This window comes from Hyaena hyaena, unplaced genomic scaffold (assembly GCF_003009895.1).
Source record: "Hyaena hyaena isolate Hyena2069 unplaced genomic scaffold, ASM300989v1 scaffold_309, whole genome shotgun sequence".
Classification (NCBI taxonomy): domain Eukaryota; kingdom Metazoa; phylum Chordata; class Mammalia; order Carnivora; family Hyaenidae; genus Hyaena; species Hyaena hyaena.
Window position 1 is genome coordinate 1,769,592 of NW_024080941.1, and position 16,155 is coordinate 1,785,746.

The 16,155-nt window shown below is 31.9% G+C and overlaps 1 long non-coding RNA gene across 1 annotated transcript in view; it reads right to left on the reverse strand.

The window, feature by feature from the left end:
* Window positions 1–1,211: 1,211 nt before the first annotated feature.
* Window positions 1,212–16,155, reverse strand: part of LOC120242497 — an 82,205-nt gene continuing 67,261 nt past the window's right edge. Inside the window, exon 3 of the long non-coding RNA XR_005531095.1 lies at window positions 1,212–1,258. This is a non-coding gene — a long non-coding RNA (uncharacterized LOC120242497). The remainder of the gene's footprint in view (window positions 1,259–16,155) is intronic.

The window sequence follows — 16,155 nt, forward strand, 5'->3', positions numbered from 1 at the left end:
TAAAAGGTATATTTTTTTTATACCTAAAAGGGCTTTGACACTCTAACCCAGAAAATGCCTTATGCATTTGGGAGGATCAACCACTCTGATTTATCAAAAAAAATTAACCAAATCTTAGTCACAATTCAAGAGAAAAAAAAAACTGTGTCTAATTGATATAACATGAAAATGTAGAAGACTGAAAACAACATACTTCAGAAAATATATAAATTGTCATTTTTTAACACAGTTTAAAAATGCACTGAGAAAGGAAAAAAACACTTTTAATTTCCTCCATTTCATTTTTTTCCCATTTACTTTGATATTTTAACTGAAGATAAGAATCAGACTCCCAGGCTATACTCCATCCTATTGTTACTTGTTAAAATGACACTGTGCTTTATTTTATTTTACATTAGTGAAGAATCTGGTAATATATGGCAATGGGATAATTGCATTACAGTATTTTTATTAACAATGCCCTGTATTTACTTGTAGACAAGTTAAAGGGGTGATTGTGCCCCCAGGGAGTACACAAAATGTCTGGAGAATTTTTCTTATTATCATGACTGGGGGTTTGACTTTATCTAGTGAATAGAGCCCAGAGATACTGCCAATCCAACAAGAAACGGAACAACCCTCACAACAAATGTCAATAATGCAGAAGTTGATAAACAATGGTAAAGGCAATAGGTAAGCAGAAAAGCACTACTTCATATGTCTTTTTTATTTTTTCCTGAAAGAAAGAGGGTTAAGTTTTTTCCTTGAATCAAATACGGTAGTTACAAGAAGAATGACTGCAACAACACATTTCCCCATCCCCATTTATGGATAAAATTGAGCTAACCAAAAAATGTATATGTATAAGGTATGTATAACATATACTGACACTTTCTAATATTAATAACTAAATTTAGATACATAAAATAATATAAAAATAAATATCGTCATACCACTTAAGAGAGAAATATGTTACTTATGGTTCTTAGTCATTTATTCTAAGTAAATGATGAAATTGAGAGGATATGAAATTGACAATATAGTGATTATTGATTTAATAAATGCATTTCAATTTAATATTGCAGACAGTCCTAAAATTAATAGAAAATAAAAGTGCTTAGTGGCTTACACACATGTTCTATTAACATTTCTATAATAGCTGACAAATGAAAAATTATCACACTAAAAAACGAAAAATATGTATTGACATAAATGTTAATAATAATAAACTTACTCTATCATAGAGATAGTTATGAAGTCATCTGAACCGTACTTTAGGCTGCAAGGTAAAGAAAAGGTTTGTCAAATACTACACCTAAATAATAATTATAGCAATATTTAGATTTTTCATTATTTGAGTTAGATTGGATTAATTATAATTAAAAGGCACACGTTTCCCTCAAGAAAATGTAAGATAATATTTTCTATGTAATAATAAGCTTCTGATGAGTAAACCTTAAGATAAAGCCAGTAAACAAATTTATCCAGATAGATGTAATTATATTAATTTAGTACTTTTTAAAATTGTGTTTTACATGCATAGTATGTTTTTTAAAAAATGAATTAATTCTCTATTTTTAATTCAATGATTGTAAGGTACATTTTGCTAAATTAGATCTTTATTTAATCTTATATTAATATTTAGTATCTTAAACTTTGAATTAGATGGAATACTTCCAAATCATATTTTTAGTATATGTGCTGCCGAGGTGGGCTCAAATAATATTTTTAAACACTTTAGCAACTAATATTTATACATTATTTGCTAATAAATAAATTACAGTTTGTACTCCACAATATGAGATTATTCCATCTCCCAATAATATTCCATGTTCCTTAGAATTTTGTTTCTATTTGTGCTTATGTGTATAGTGCTACATAGATATGAACAGTCACCTGATGGACTGGATTTTAGTATAGATGTGTGTTTGTGTATATACATGTTTATGTGTTTGTGTGTTGTTGTGAAAAGAGTTCTGTGATTAAATTCACTTGAGATTATGGGTTATAAAATATTATTTTCAATTAATGAAGTTCATAATTGCTTAAATATATACCAAGCACTAGTTTGATGATATATCTTCCTAATTTAAAATAGGAAACAAAATTATTCCTCTTAGAAGCCTTCATTTTCTAGCATACCTTTTTCTTTTGTGGAAGCATACTTTCTGCTATAACTACCATTATGTAGGCTGGATTATTCTGAAGTTAATGCATAGAGACATCATGCCACCTAAATTTCTCAACTTTAGAGATCCCTGTCTCTCAGTTTCAGTATCAAGCTTCCTATTCTATTCACTTTAATTTTTCCTCCTCGAAGTAAAAGAAGGTATTTGAATCTTCCACTGAGTGAGAACAGTTCAGCCCCCCACATTCCAGAGAAGCATATTTTAAATGAAGTTGGAAGATGTATGAAAAATATTAGTATTTTCTTGGCATGTTTTGGGGTGGTGGAGATAATTATTCTCCTCTGTTATATTTCAATCTAATTTAAAAGTCTTTTGTATATGTTTAAACCAACTTTTATTAAAATATATGGACAGTGCATGTTAATTCCATTTAAAGTCATGTCCAGTGACAAAAAATGTGTTATTATGAAATTCTTACATTTGGTTGCATTTTGTAACCTTGACTTAAAGTCTTACGTTAGGCTTAATGGTTATTTTTTTGAGTTAAATGTTTTACAGAACATTTTTTCTATATAATATTCTACATATACATTTTTAATGCCAAGATTGTTAAGGGAAGTTATATCTTACACCAGAGTTATAAAAGTGGAATATTTCCCTGATTGATTGGAAGAACAAATATTGTTAAAATGTTGGTTATTACTCAAAGTAAACTACACATTCAATGCAATCTCTATCAAAATAACACCAGCATTCTTCATAGAGCTAGAACACACAATTCTAAAATTTTCATGGAAACAGAAAAAAAACAGAATAGCCAAAGTAATATTGAAAAAGAAAACCAAAGCTGGAGGTATCACAGATCAGGACATCAAGTTGTATTACAAAGCTGTAATCATCAAGATAGTGTGGTAATGACACAAAAACAGAGACATAGATCAATGGCACAGTATATATAACCCAGCAGTGGGCCCAAAAATGTATGTCCAACTAATCTTCAATAAAGCAGGAAGGAATATCTAATGGAAAGAAAACAGTCTTTTTAGCAAATGGTCCTGAAAAACTGGACAACGACATGCTGAAAAATGAAATTGGACCACTTTCTTACACCAGACACAAATATACATTCAAAATGGATGAAAGACCTAATGTGAGACAGGAACCCACCAAAATCTTACAGGTATCCATCAAAATTTTTTTACCATGGCTGCAGCAACTTTTTACAGGTCCCCAAAAGCTGGGGAAACAAAAGCAGAGATGAACTATTAGGACCTCATCAAAATAAAAAGCTTCTGCCCGGTGAAGGAAACGATCAGCAAAACTAACAGGAAACCAACAGAATGGGAGAAGTTATTTGCAAATGACATATCAGATAAAGCGTTAGTATTCAAAATCTATAAAGAACTTATCTAACTCAACACCCAAAAAACCAAATAATCCAGTGAAGATAACAGACATAAATAGATAATTTTCCAAAAAAGACATCCAAATGGCTAATAGACACATGAAAAGATGCTCAACATCATGCATCATCCGAGAAATACATATCAAAACTGCATTGAGATACCACCTCACACCAGTGAGAATGGCTAACAACAATGAACAAATCAGTAAACAAAAGATATTGGTGAGGATGTGAAGAATGGGGAACACTTTTACACTGTTGGTGGAAATGCAAATTGGTTCAGCCACTCTGGAAAACAGTTTGGAGGTCCTTCAAAAAGTTAAAAATATAACTGCCTTACAACCCAGCAATTGCACTACTAAATATTTATCCAAAGAATACAAAAATATTAATTCAAAGGGGCACATGCACCCCAATGTTTATAGCAGTGTTATCAACAATGGCCAAATTATGGAAAGAGCCCAAATGCCCACTGACTGATGAATGGATAAAGAAGAGGTGATATACACACACAATGGAATACTACTTGTCAATGAAAAAGAAAGAAATCTTGACATTTGCAACAATGTGGATGGAACTAGATTATATTATTCTAAGAGAAATAAATCAATCAGAGATAGACAAATATGATTTCACTCATATGTGTAATTTACTAAACAGAACAGATGAACATAGGAGAAGGGAAGGAAAAATAAGATAAAAATATAGGGAAGCAAACCTTCATAGATCTTAACTATAGAGAACACACTGAGGTTTTCTGGAGGGGAGGTGGGTGGGAAAATAGGTGAAAATAGGCTAAATGGGTTATGCGCATTAAGTAGGCACTTGCTGGTATGAGCACTTGGTGTTAAATGTTAGTGATGAATCATGGAGTTCTACTCCTGAATTCAGTACTACACTATATGTTAACTAACATGATTTAAATAAATAAGTGAAATAAAAATGAAAAAAATCATTAAATTTAAATTCACATTTATACAACTTTTACATTTATCTGAACTCTAATAATGAATATATGACTTTAAGTGTAGTTTTAATACCATAAATCTTATGGTAAATAAATATTTTCACATAAATTTCTTCAATTCATATATATTAAATGTGCCCAAAGATAATAAATGTAGAATCTGATAATAGAAAGTGAAAAATGAACAGATTCTGATGCGATTATTAGTTTTTTTCTGAAATTTATTAGTGTATTTAGATTTAAAACAATAAACATCTTATCCCTCTTTTCAACATATAGGGTAGAGATAACATTTATCAATAGCTGAAAAATTATATATATTTACATATAGTTAGTATTTACCTATTCACATGTATAGTTCTGGAAAGCCATTTATAATCACAAATACCCTTTGAGTAAAATTTTAGTTTCTTTAATTTTTTGTCTCTTAATTTTTCCTGATACTCTCAACAGAGGAATACTCATACTACCAAGTTGGTGTTATAATTAAGACTGTAAAAGCCAAAACTTTGAGTGTGGTTTTAAGGACAAACTCAAGAATAATTGTCATTCAAACTTACTAAATAGCTATTTTCGATAGGAAAAATGTTCTGAGTAAAAAGTCCTGAATTCAGGGCTGATATTGAGAAATTTATCATATTATTATGAATACCTTTTTTTTGGTTTGTTTTTAATTTTCCCAGTGCTAAAAGCACTCATAAAATCTTGCCTGGATGTCAATTTTAGGTGACAGTTTTCAGCTTTAGCAAGCAATTTTGCCAGTGTTCCAACAATTTTACTGTGCAAAATCATACCAAAAAATGAAACATGCCACCAAAATTATTTCAGCTCTCAAGCAACTGGAAAGAGGGTAAAAGTCAACAAAAGGCAAATACAGGTTGACAGAAAAAAAGTATTGGCAAAAAGAACTAGAATATACATAACAAAATAAAGCTGGTTCACAGTTAATTTTCTTATTGTTTAAAAATGATTTTGCAAGGAAAATTTCTAAATAATATAATTTGGGACTAGTTTTATTTTAACTACATTTGTATAATGGTATATTATTCTATATTTTATTTTGCCATTTAGGCATATAAAAAAACTATGATTATACTTAGGCAAGAAAAATTACTGTATTTCCATTAAATGGGTGAGTAAATTTAAAATGCCAGTTTTATACTTACTTTTCATAATTACTTGGAAATTCAAAGACAATCTATAAAAAATACCCCCAAATATTACATTTATGGAAAAGAAATCCCATTTATAATTGTTAAAGATAACAGAATTATTAACTCTGCAAAACCTAAGTACTGATATTGACAAAAGGTTGTGAATCATAAAGTTAAAGCCAATAACTGTAAATTAAAAACCCTTACATTTGACTAATTGTCTTTTAAGTGATTTGAAAGAGATGAATCAGCTTTGCTTGTCAATATTTTTATTTGACTAAACTAAGTTATAGTATGCAGCCTAAGCTCGTAATTATTATTGTACTTTTAGTTAGGCAATATTTCCTACCAAAAAAGATTTTGCTTGTCTCTCAAAGCTTATGTAAACACAAATCCTCCATAAAGCTGTCTGAAATGAATGTTTCTTTGTGGACCTGTGGTTTATTATTTCTATGTGAAATATATCATTATAAATTTTAAGAACAATAAATATTTCTATTCATCAGATGATATATAATATATAACACATAATATAATTAACATTATAATATAATATTATAAAACATAATAATGTAAGTACATATTCTTTTATTATGTGCCAGTAACTCTTATGAGCATTTAACACCTAGTACTTTTATTCTTATTTAATGTTTAGCAAATACTATGTGGAAGATAATATCAAGATGCTAAAGTAAAATAAAAGAAGAGAGCTAATTAATAAGGAATTTATTAGTTTTAAGATGAAAATTATTTAGGGGCACCTGGGTGCCTCAGTCGGTTGAGCGTCCGACTTGGCTCACGTCATCATCTCATGGTTCTTGGGTTTGAGCCCCGGGTCGGGCTCTGTGCTGACAGCTCAGAGCCTGGAGCCTATTTCAGATTCTGTATCTCCCTCTCTCTCTGACCCTCCCCTGCTCACACTGCCTATCTCTCTCTCTCTCTCGGAAATAAATAAAACATAAAAAAAAGATGAAAATTATTTAGTTTAATGAATGAATGAATGCAATCTATGGTCCTTAGATGACTGTGGTCAAGTTATTCTTTTTTCCTGAAAGTTACTAAATGCATAGCCATGAATAATTCAATTACATATTTTTGCCTCTATTTCCTAATCAGTAAAGTGGTGTACAAAATATCTTGCATAATTCACAAGCTTTGTAAGAGACCTACTTTGAGAAGCTGTAAAATTATGTTAGTAAGAAGTTCTTCTTATAATTATTTCCTAAATAAATCTATTAATTTCAAGGCATAATCACTTTACTATTATGTTGACAAAGCCTTTGTATGAAGTAGAAATAACAAATGTCCCCCAAATTTGTTAAGTTTATCCTAATTTCCCTCCAATGGAAAAAGTAAAAAAAAAAAAAAATCAGCTTGATCATTTTCACTCTCTGCAATAAAATAATGGGAAATAATTTGCACAAAACATCAAGAAAATGTTTAACATCAAACTCCTTAAAAGTTTTCCAAAGCCCTCACTCTTTAAAGAGAGAAGACAATTTCACACATTCAAATTTAAAATTAGTATTATAATCATTTAAAACATCACTGTCTGGCTAGGGTGGTTTATTTAACCATCTTTCTTTTTATTTCTTTCTTTTTAAATTTGAAACAGAGAGAGAGAGAGAGAGAAAGCACAGGAGCAGGGGAGGAGCAGAGAGAGAGGGAGATGGAGAATCTTGAGCAGGCATGGAGCCTGATGCGAGGCTCAATCCCACCACCCTGAAACCTTGACCTGAGCTGAAATCTACTTGGACACTCAATCAACCAAACCACCCAGGCACTCCTAGACATTATTGTCCTAGACATTCACAAACCTTTTCTTACACTAAAGTGCTTTTTTTCGATTTCTGAGTTTTTATTCCAATAATCCTTCAGAAGATTGATATTGCTGATATATTTACGGTAGAGAGGAGAGAGGAGAAAAGTAGGTGGCAGTGAAAACAACATGTAAATAGAAAGAACCAAGTATGTAAATGGAATATGGAAGATGTGACATTATATAAAGTCTATTGTTTCCTGTATTCAATGTTTTTGAAAATACTTGTTAAGATATATTTTAGAGGAAGAAAGTTTTAAGAAAATAACTATAACTATATCCCACTAATGTTGCCAAAAAAAAAAAAAAAACCTGATTAAGGACGATACACTTCCCTTTCAATTACCTTTTACTTTGAGATATGATTATTTTTTTTAACATTTGAACCATTTTAAACCTCTCCTTATTTAAAAGTTAGTTGTTCGGTAAACATTCAAGCATGAAATTGAATCACATTTTCCTCAGGGATTCATTCTCTGTATCACTAACTGTGCTCCTCTCAACTTTGTTACAACAATATTGGTTATAAAAAGAAATTAGGGATGTGCAAAATCATGAAAAGCTTAAAATTTATATAGAAAAGCAATAGAATTTAAAAGTTATGTTATTAAAGAAATGCTTTGCCTGTTTTTTCTGGAAAAATACATTTTAAGTCAATGTGTGAATATATAAAATATTTTAAATTGCAATGGAAAATGCTGAATTTTTAATTAATAGCATATCTAAATTTTTGAAAAAATCTTACAGTAATTCATGATATATGATGCAAAAATATGTATGCACCCAGGGGTACCTGGGTGGCTCAGTTGGTTAAGCATCAAACTCTTGCTTTCACCAAGAAAGCCTGCTTAGGATTCTTTCTCCTACTCTCTCTTTCTGCTCCTTCCCCACTGTCTCTCTCTCTCTCTCTCTCTCTCTAATAAATAAATAAACAAACATTTAAAAAAGACTAAAATACTTATGGTAATGCCTACAGGCATAGTTGGAAAGATATAAAAAATCATAATGTCTAGCAAAAAGTATGTATTTGATTATAATAAAAATAACAATAATAAGAATAATAAAGAACATATATTAAGCATTAAAATAATTAAAATAATATGTAGAAAAAGTCATCAGTCTTAAGCTATTGATAAAACATTTTTAAGTTTATTTATTTATTTTGAGAGAGACAGAGATAGCACAGATTGGGGAAGGGCACAGAGAGAGAGAAAGAGACTGAGAGATTGAGAGAATCCCAAGCAGGCTCCATGCTGCCAGCATAAAACCCAACTGTGGGACCTGAACTCATGACACTGTGAGATCACGACCTGAGCCAAAATCGAGAGTCAGATGCTTAATTGACTGAATTACCCAGCTCCCCTTGATAAAACATTTTTAAACACAGTTCTCATAATGAAAGATGTGATATATGTCTTACTTCAGGGAAATTTCCATGTGGATTTTATTCAGGTGAGGAAATTAATTAATGCTATGTTAATCTATTAAACAAAAATGTTTTAGTGCTTTTCTCCTGCTTAATTTGTGTCTCCGGGTATCTTTAAGGTTTGACTAATATTAAAGTGTATCAACTGAATAATTTAAAATTTATAGGTAGATTTTCTGATATTTTAAATAAAATTCTGGTTAGACTATGTGCACTCTTAGTAGCATTTTTAATTTCAAATTATGGTTTTCAAGAAGAAAAAGAAGATATCAATTGTGACAGTTCCCAAAAATGTTTCTTTTTATAATGCTGTTTCATCAGAAAGACAAAATCTTCCCAATAACTTTTCCTTACATTTAGAGAGAAGAAAGAAATTCTCATCTATTTTTAGATATGCTGGTATACTTAAAGTATCAAGTTTATAACGTCAGATTTAAAAAGAAAACAAAACAACACTGTACGGTGGTAATGAAGATTTATCTCTTCACCTTTGGGCTAAAGATAGAAGGTGATATGAAAAGAATGAACCTATACTCTAACGCATTAACAAATATATTTGTATGTATTGCTGTGGATTTTCAAAGGGTTATTTTAGATTTTTTCATTTATGTTTTTAAACAGGAGAATTAGAGATTATGCAATAAGTATGTGTTCACATATAATGAAGTGAGTTCATCACATCAGGATTTTCAAGGCTAAATCCCATACTTAAGGAATACTGTTCCACTTTAATCCATTTGAAATGTTGAATCAAAATATATAATTAAATCTGCTCATTGTGAGGAATGAATAATACATATTTTGAATGTCACTTCTCAGCAGCATGAGAACAATAGTTCACATTCTGCAGTCATAACATACCTTGATGATATCTATGCCATCTTCCCTGACATCGTGGGAATGCATATTTGGAGGCATGCTGACTAAAAAGCTAGCATGAATAAACACAGCCAAGCTAGAGTTCAGAAAATATGTCAGAACATCTACCTGAAATTTTGGCATACAATTATTTAGTTGACATACCCAAAGGTCAAGAAAAATTTGATGAGTGCTTTGAAAAAACAAATACAGCAAGATAAAGGCACTTAAAATTTTTTTCAGTTTAAATTATTAGAAGCAGAGAATGTACAAGCATCTTACTGGATAAGATGTAAATTATAAAAGCCATTTAATTAACATTTTCTATAATTAACACTCTCTATGATTAGAACTAGAAAGATAAAAAGTTTACTTCTATGTTTAGGAGACAAATGGCCTGAATCTCAGGAAAATGCTCATACCATTAATGTGAATATAATGGGAATAAAGTAACTGTTAACAATGCACATTTTATAGTTACTTGTATATCCTGCAATGTTCATTTTTATACTCTTAATCATATTGGAAACATACATGTAGCAGATCATACCAGGTAGGCCTTTTTGAATCCAGTAAAGTTATATTAAATATAGAAACAATGTTTTATAACTTTAAAATTAAAAACAAAATTTTATAACTTTAAAAGTCAAAATCTAAAAGCATCCTATTTATATATGATATATTCTTTGTTGTCAAATTTACTACTTCCTCTCTAGCTCATTTATATATTAAAATTAATAGTCATGCCTACTATTGACTAGTTAAGTAATTGCATCTGGATTTTAGCCTAAATTTGCTGATAAAATTTAGATTTCATTATATATCCAGATTATTTTAATCAGCTCAAAATAGCATATCTGTTATACATTTTAGCTAAAAAAATTTTAGCAAAATGATAAAGATAATCAGTGGATCTACCTTGTCTCATTTTAGACTAGGATACATATATATTTCAATCATGTTTGACTATAAGGAATATAAAATAATAAATGCATGCACATGTACATCTGAATAAAATATACATTGATCTATAATAGAAAATATTTCCTTATATGTTATGTATTATATTACCATCACTACTTGTTCAGTCACTTTCCCTTACTTTATGTATTGTTAGGAGCCATTCTGAGCCCACTAGTCAAGAGGGCTCCTGGTGAGGTTAAAGCAAGTTTGCACGGTCTCTTGCCAATCAGATGACGACCGATATCCACCCCTACTCAATTATTTCTGCTTGAATACAGCCTCCAAGGTACCTTGTTGATCGGTGTTGGGAGCGACTTGTCCCCTTATTCTGGCCCTGGTATAATAATTGCACCTTGTGAAGGAACTTATCGTGGGAACTTCTTTCGATTATGGGAACAGAAATCGTGTCTCTGTCAGGTCCTGTTTTCCTCCATACTTTCCCTTGAGCTACGAACAGGCTAATGACCCTTACTCATAAAAGATTGACCTTTACATGTACAATACTGTTTCTAAAATTGAATTAGTCCAAGAAGTTAATACAGCTCAACATGTAAATCAACTAACCAAAAATGTCTCTCATGCCCTAGCTATTCAAGAAATCATAAAACTAGACACAAAGGTAAATGCACTTGATGAGGCTATTCTATGTATTGGATATGAGCTAAACTCTTTTTTTTTTTTAATGTTTTATTTATTTCTAGGAGAGAGAGAGAGAGAGACAGCGTGAGCGGGGAAGGGTCAGAGAGAGAGGGAGTCACAGACTGAAACAGGCTCCAGGCTCCGAGCTGGCAGTCAGCACAGAGCCCGACNATTTCTATTTATCTTTGCACAATCTTATCATGAGTTTAAGCTCATAGAAGGTATCATACTCAACTATCCTGCAATGTCATACAGATGTAATAACATACTTTTTTTAAATGTTTTTCTTTTTTTTTATATAGTTTATTTATTTCTAGAAGAGAGAGAGAGAGAGAGAGAGCGTGAGCAGGGGAGGGTCAGAGAGAGAGGAAGTCACAGACTGAAACAGGCTCCAGGCTCCGAGCTGGCAGTCAGCACAGAGCCCGACGCGGGGCTCGAACCCATGAACCGCGAGATCATGACCCAAGCGAAAGTCGGACACTTAACCGACTAAGCCACCCAGGCGCCCCATGATATGAGCTAAACTCTTAAAGGTATGTTTGGTTCTCTGGTGCCATAAAGCATATAACTGGAAAATCAAGTGTTGCCCAGAGTCAAAGAGCCTAACTTAGAGAGAAGGAATAGATAAGGGCAGAGCAAAAGTTACCACATATACCTTTGCTAACTGGTGGTGTATAGCAGCCCCTTCCTTAAGGCCTACATTCTACAAACACCTTCCCTTACCCTGGCAGCTGTGATGAGGATGGATAAGAGTATCTACAAACCTATGACTTAATCTTATCGCTATTAAAATGTGTATGTTATCCTGTTTTTCACCCTGTTATTTTCTTAGTTACTCAACCTCACTCTAATTGGGGCAGTTCTGCAAGAAGACTTCTGTAAAACCTGTTTCTGTACATTTTCCATAACATCTTATCAAAGAGAACTATCCATTGTAAAAATTCCATTTTCTGATGCCATGTTAACGTTTGACCTATTTAAATAAAGACCCCAAAACCAACAGGGCAGAGATGCCTGCCTCGTGACCAGAAAGATTCTCGTGGCTTTCTCTCTCCCTCCTTCGCCAACACCGTCCACCCCGCAGGGACCCCTGGACCTCACCAGAGCTGGACTCTGGCAATGTATGATGATATAAAGTACACCAACATCAGAAAGTAGTAAATGTCTACAATTAATCTATATCTAACTGTATCTAGCACCTATTATGACTTAACCACTAGGTTAAATAATGGGGAAAAGAGAAGCAAACAAGCTCCCAAATTATTAGCTATCTAAAAACACTAAATTCCCATTCAATGTAACAAAATGATTTGATAAAGTTGGTTGTAAGATTTATAGACTAATCTAAGAAAGACGTAAGATTGAGAAGTTTCACAAGCAAGTACTTACTTGCTCAGAATAGAGAATAATAATTGGGAACTGAAAAGTGTTCAGTATAATTGGACCTTAGAATGTTACACAGTTAAGACATGAAGTTAAAGAAAGAAATAGGGTCTGATAAAAAAGGATTTAGGAGTTTGATTTTTCTTTATGTACAATGATTATTGAGTAGTTTTAAGTAAAAAAAATAATAAAATGTGATTTTAAGTTTTGAATGATTACAATTATGAAAATGATTCACAGGATAAGAAATGAACTTGAATGTGTACAACATGAATAGTAGAACAGATTAGAAGATCTTGGAGATATTCAGAAAAAAAAGTTTTAATATTATAACACTTTACATCAAAGCAGTGACTAATTTTCAATAAAACAATTAAGTGAAAATATTCCATTCATTATGAATAACCTTTCTTCTACCTTTCAATATCTCTTCTAATTTTTAACCTAATTTGGACATATGTACATTCCTTTCAGTTACATACATATATATATGTATATACAACTATTATTATTCTCTATCAAAACTCATTATTTCTTATTTCAAGAAGCTGTCTCTTGTTGGCTGATAACATAGATTCTGTATATGATCATTGTCATAATATTTTTTGCTCAATCAACCAGCATATTTAGATAATACCATTCTATTTCAATTTTTACAATACTGTTATTTTGTCATACTTCATTTAAAAACTTGATTAAATCTGAACATTTAAGTTTCAAAAATAATTATTTTCAGTTTTATGGGAAAAGGGATAGCTAAACCTCATCTAAAACAGATTTCCAAGCCATTAGGTTGCATAAATAATTATTCAGACCCCTTGTGATTAAAAAAAAAAAATTAAACTGTAACTCAAAGTGAACTAGTATTTTGGTATATTCTGAGTGTTGTTTTGAAGATTTAATTAATGATGTAGGATGCTATGTGAAAAAAAAGCAAAACCAAATATAGCCTGCCCATATATTGTAGCGTTTTGTTTGTTTGTTTGTTTGTTTCACTTTAAGAATATTGTCAGGGCGCCTGGGTGGCTCAATCAGTTAAGTGTCTGACTTCAGATCAGGTTGTGATCTTACAGTTCATGAGTACAAGCCCCACATGGGACTATGTGCTGACAGCTCAAAGCCTAGAGCCTGCTTGGATTCCTAGTCTCCCTCTCTGACCCTCCCCCCGCTTGTGTTTTCTCTTTCTCACACACACATACAAACAATAAACATTTAAAAAACGGATATTGTCTTATTATAATTCAAAATATCTCTTAGTCAAACATTATTATAGATTCAATAACTAATGTAACCTATAATGAATAATCTTCATATTCCAAAAAATATCTTTGTTATTATGTTCTTGAAAAAAGGCAAACACTTTAGTTTGCCAAATTTTCATTGTTCATATAATTTCTTTTCATGGCCTTAAACTCAAAACTGAACTAAATGAACAATTTTGTCGAAAGTTCATTCTTTAATGTAGCAACAGGAGTTACAAAAACAAGCAATTAAAACAGAATGATATTTTTTTATTTTTTTAAGTTGAAGAAACTTCGTGGTGATTTAGTCATTTTCACTTTTTTTTAAATTTCTGTTAATGGGAAACAAATGACTCTGGTTACTTCATATCACACTGACAGTTTGTGTAATAATTATGATTAGGATCCAGGTCTTCTGGTCTTATTCAATACTTTGTTTCATTAGAGATGTTGAGAAAAATTGTTTCTTCATAGTTTGCTCTGGGGAATAAGCTTAGGTATTCCCTGAGCTTGCACAGATAGGTTAACAAGGCATAAAGAAATAGAAAGCCACAGGATGAACATCCAAGATTTGGTAAACAAGATTAGGTAAACAAGATTAAGTAAACATGGCAAAGGCCCCCATCATAAGGGCACTTGTGGGGATGAGCACTGGGTGTTATATATAGAAACCAACTTGACAATAAACTATTAAAAAAAAAAAAAGGCCCCCAGCATAGGACAAAGATACAGGCATAGAAAACCCTCAGGATGAAAGTATCAAAAATACCTAAACAAGATTAGGTACTCAGGGCAGTAACATCCCCCAATTTAGTACATAGTACAAAGCTGCTTTCACATGAGAGAAGGATCAAATTAGGTAAAGAGGTAAACAGGCCTATAGCTATTAGACTCCCAGAGGGGAGCTAATTAGCAAGAAAAGGTGCCTTGTTGACCTTAAGGTAGCTGCTCTGTCTTTCTTGTACTCTGGGCCAGTTTAGGTAAACAGAGGTGCCTCCTCTGGCCTGCTGTAAACACCCACCTGTCCAGGGCCAGGGCTTTGTTTTGTATTGACCCAACCCCCTAACAAGGTATATCTTCAACATTCCCATTAATCCCTCACACCCTTCAATTAATGTTCACAGTCTCATTGCTTCTTTGTGCACACTTGTAAACCTTCTAACTGTAATAAAATCAGAGCAAGGACCCTTATTCAGGGCTCTTGTTTCCTCCGGACATTAGCCTCTCTCACATTTACATTACATTACATTACATTACATTACATTACATTACATTACATTACATTACATTACATTTACATTACATTACATTTCACATTACAGCTCTCTCTCTGGACAAGAGAGAACTCCAGACCCGTAGTCTACAACAGTTTACCAGGAAGACCACATTCTTCCAGGTTTGTTAGTATCAAACTGCTGATATGGCTTGAACTAACCATATCAATGTGGCTAAACTAAGACTAAGTTATAAAAGAGAAATAAAATAAAATAAAGCTCTGACAGTTTTCTAGAGTTTGTTTCTATTTGAGTGGAGGAACAAAACTGAACATTGACCCATTTCTATCATACCTAAATTCCCATTATAGCTCACTGCCAATCATCAGTCACTTTGTCGGAAATGTGCCAAAGATTCCATTCATTCCTGTAGCACTTCACCATAATACATACTGTTTAAGTCATGCATTAAATCTATCTCGAGTTCTAACCTTAAATCCATTTTGTACTTAGCTGTCTGTGAGTGACAGGGCTAATTGGTTCACTTTCTTGTATAAGGTTACTTTGCAGTAGTCAGATGACGGATTTCTGAAATTGTCAAGCTGGAAAAGTTAGTTCTTTATTTTTTACCTTCCTACAGGTCTGGAATGTATTCTTAAACATTCACATAAAAGGGCACAGCCTCTTTGTATGAACATCAGTATTGTGGGTGCCTCTAAAAATCTAAGTTATATCCTACTTGAGAAATCCTGGATATCAGAATGATATAAAACTTTTGACTATATATTAAGTGTCAAAAAATGAGATGGACACTGAAAATAACAATAAAACTGTTACTGGAGAATCTTCACAAGTGTACAAACCAGATTCTATTCTATTATGCACATCGTGTTTACTGAATTCAGTCTATGTGAAGAGACATATTATTAAAATCTGTTCTTTCCCTGGTTTTAAAAATTGTGTAGACAATCCACTGAA